The sequence below is a fragment of the Balaenoptera borealis genome, assembly GCF_965194805.1.
Source record: "Balaenoptera borealis genome assembly, chromosome: 7".
Lineage (NCBI taxonomy): Eukaryota > Metazoa > Chordata > Mammalia > Artiodactyla > Balaenopteridae > Balaenoptera > Balaenoptera borealis.
In genome coordinates this window covers 99337535-99341988 of record NC_138864.1, presented here as the reverse complement: position 1 = coordinate 99341988, position 4454 = coordinate 99337535, and positions in this window count along the sequence as shown.

Sequence of the window (4454 nt, the reverse complement as noted above, 5' to 3'; positions counted from 1 at the left end):
GAAGTCACACACACCTTAAGAAAGTGTGGCACGTAAGAGAAGAAAGTTGCCAGATGATGTTTACAAAAAGATTAAATGAAGAAAAAATGGATACACTTTAGGAGAGCCAACCAAAATAAAATATATGCACATGTTACACAATACACACACACATCAGTTTGTTTTAATAAGTAATAAGTAAGTAGTTTTGTGTGATTAGAGCTTAAAATATATGTTTATGCCTAGGGAAGAAGGAGGTAGGAGATTAATTTGGAAGATGATAAAGGTAGATTCTAATTTTAACTCTTTTTATTGATTTGGAGAAGCTATCACTGGCTGGTAGCATATTTATTTTATGATCAGTTTCTTTCATTTTTCTATATTTGAATTAGTAGTTTTATATGTATTATTGATTAATTATTCATTTTACTTATATTATTGTGTTAAACTTTATTATAATTCTTTTATTTAGTGTATGCAATTTCAATAGGATAATAATAATTTGGGATAAATTAAATATAAAAATTTAATTAATATATTAGTAATACTATTATATTTAAATAATTAAGATTTAGAGCTGGGAAAGTAACTGGATTTTCATCTAGCACTAACACTTCATTTTACAAGTGAGTAAACTGAGGCCCAAAGAGGTTATGCAACTTATCTATGAACAGTCACTCTACTGGCAACAACTAAAATTAGAATAATTACCCAGTTTTCTAGAACTCTTTTTACTGCTACACACTGGTACTAGTTAAAAAAAAGAAAAAAAAGTAAGCCTTCTTGTATTCCTTTTCCTTTTAAATCAATCTTACCATTATCCACATAATTATCTAAGTCACAAACTTGGGAGACATTTTGTTACTCCCTTTCTAATATCACTAATCCGTTTAACATCTTATAAATAATCAAATCCTATTCACATACAAAACAAATACTTATGTAACAAATATCTCTTCATTCCATTATGCTCACCTGCATTCAAAACTTATATTAATGCCATACTATCCTTACTAGTACATGTATTTCTAGATTTACTTCCCCTCCCAGAAGTATACTTTCATCAGAGTGATCTTTTACAATGAAAATCTATAGTTATAAAGTACCCATATGCTAGTCAGCATTAAAATCAGTATCAATACTGGACTATACTTGGGTTCCTTAGTATAACCACTCCTTATGCCTTTGTATTTTGGCCTAAACAGACAATTCTGCCTGGGAACATTCATTCCCTCCTAAACCCTTCCATGACTATCTGGACATCTCCTCCTCATTTGCATCTGTTGGTTTTAAGTCATAACTAATGATGGCTTAGGAATAAAGCCCTTTAATTATTTCATACAGCAAGAAGACTGGAGGAAGATTTACAGGTTTGGTGCAGTAGCTAACAGTGGCATTAGGGGCCCAGAATCTTTAAATTTACTACTTCACCATGTTCAACATGTTGGCTCTTTATTCTCACAATTTAGCTTCAAACTCACAAATTGGCTGCCTTAAATCCAGGTATCACATCTTCTCACCAATGTTCCTAGTGCAAAAAAGGAACAGGGGCAAAAAGCTTTTTTTTTTTTTCCCCTACAAAAGGCTTGATCTTTTTAGCCATGAAGCAAAATACCATCAAAAATCTCTGGTACTACAAGGACACTTGGAGAATTAAATCTGGAAAAGGGAAAGGGAATGTCATGACTAGCTGAGACAAATGATGATTCATTCTTTGGTGCAATGTACACTGATACATTGAATCAAAGGAGGATCTATAAACATGGAAGAAGGGAAAAATAGGAAAAGATTGTCAGGCAGGTGTGAGATTTGATGATTGGATTCCTGGAAGTATATTAGAGAGACAAGAGAACATGAACTATAGTTAAAGAAATAATAGAAATAATATCCCAGAATTTTCTAATAATTAATATACAAAATCAAATATATATACATATATACATATATATATATATATATATATATATATATATATGTATCCAGATCTGAACTGAAGCTGGATACATACACACTCCTAGGCACATCACAGTAAAACTGCTGAAAATCTAAGATAAAAAAATTAAAAGCAGACTGAGAAAAAAATCATATTACCTTAGAAGTTACAACAATAATGCTGAAAGCTGACTTAAAAAGAAAGATGGAAGCCACAGAAAAATGCCATGACGTCTTAATCTTAAAACATTAAAAGAGAACTACTAGTCTTCAATTACAAAAAACTATCCTTTAAACTTAAGATAAATAAAAGTATTTCTGTATAATTAGTATAACTCATCATGATTTTTTTTCTAAAGTAAAATATCTGTGAAAGAAAGTTCTTCAAATCAAATTATTCCAGACAGAACAATGGGAATTAAAGAAGGAATAAAGGGCAAAAATATGAATCGTATGAATAAATGTTGACTTAAAAATGCAGTAATAGTAATATATTTTAGGACAAATTATATGTATACCCAAAATACATGGTAAGAATAGCATAAATGGAAGAAGGGTGGTAGAAAGGAATAAAGATCCTAGCATCAACTGGAAAATGGAAAAAGTAACAATTCATATTAGGTGGCTACAATGGCAAGGATAAATAAATGTATTCTTCTTTAGGATAACAACTTAAGGAACAGAAAGAATCATTAACAAGCCAATAGAGGATAAAGAATGAAATAATCAAAATATATACAATCAATCCAAATAAGACAAAAAACTGAGAGAATAAATAAATAAAAAACAATAAAAACAGAAAATAATTAGGATTAATTTAAACTTTAACCAGTAATTACAATTCAGTAATTACACTGAAAGTAAATAAAATACTAAGAAGTAACAGAATCTTCACATATGCAGTTTTTCTGAATTTTATTTCCCTTACAAATCTCAGCCTGGAGATTCCCTTCTTATACTATTATGGGTGAATTGTGTCCCCTCAAAATTCATTATGTTGATGTTCTAGCCCCAAGTACCTCAGAATGTGACTGTGTTTGGAGATGGGGCTTTCAAAGGGGTAATTAAGGTTAAATGAGATCACATTGGTGGGCCTCAATCCAATCTGACTGGCATCCTATAGGAAATCTGGACATACATGAGAAACCAGGAATGTGCATGCACAGAGGAAAGACCATCTTCAAGCCAAGGAGAGGGGCCTTAGAAGAAATCACACCTTGCTGTCACCTTGGCTGGAAGTCTAATATCAAGGTGACAGTAAGGTTTGATTTCTTCTGAGGCCCCTCCCCTTGGCTTGTAGATGGCTACCTTCTCAGTGTCCTCAGGGTCCTTCTCAGTGTCTTTTCTCTGTGCATGCCCATTCCTGGACAGTAAATATATATTTTAGAACAACCAGTTATTTACCTGATTCTTGCACATTGATTTATCAACATTAGCTACTTTACCTGATTCTTGAATATTGCTTTATCAATGCTTCATGCAAAATAATGGCTCAATAATATTTGCTAAGTGAATTAATGTTACCCATGACTCAGTATTTACATCAGGATTTTAAAATCTGAATACAGTAAAATAGAATTAACTTTGCTACAATACTGAATGCTAATCAGAGTTTGAGAAGACACCTGTGATTTTGTTGGTACTTAGATACATCTTAATGTTATTTATTAGAGATATTAGCTAATATTGATTTATGATAGTCACAAAGTACCGTAAAGCTCACTGTACAATCCTACATTTTCATAATCAATAATATTAGCCAGTGTTGATATAGTGCTTTACAGACTTCAAAGATCTTGCAGGTACTTTTTATATGGTTCTCACGATAGTCCTGTGAGAAACATGAGTCAACATAACACTCCATTTTGATATTTTAAAAACTGCAAATAAGAGAGTTTTGGGGTATTGGTCAATGTCAAGGAGCTAATTGGTGACATAATTGTCCCAAGAATACTGATCATCTGATTTCCAATGTATTCCTTCCTCATGTTGGGGAGGAGGGAATTTCCCCCTCTACCCCTCTTGAGTTCTTATGGCTGGATTAATAATAAAATTGACACAAAACATATTAACAGAAGAAAAAGAAACAAATTTTAATTTGTGCACATGGAGGTCTCACAGAAAAGGGATCTAAGAAGTGACCAAAGCAGGCAGCTTTTATACTTTTTAGACAAAGAAATAAAATTTGTGAGGAATTGACCGGACAAAGAAGCAGACTTTGAGTGCTTAGTGAAGAATTTCAACAGAGTTTGGGCTTGGGGTAGAAATTTAAAAAGTAACAAGGTTTGTTTATAAAAGCTTCTTGGCCCTCATTTCCCTATGTCTGGGGATATGGGTGTCCTTCTACCCATAGATGCAGGGGGTGCACCTTTCACATGGGCGATTTTATTTCCTGCTTTCAGGGAGACAGGAGGGTCAAAGTGTCCCTCTTGCCCTGGCTGTTTCTGAAGTAACTTTAATTCAAAATAAACAGTATGCCATTGAGGCACATTTTGGGGCATCTTGCCCTGGGCCCTAACATTCATTTTTCTCTAATCAACTTC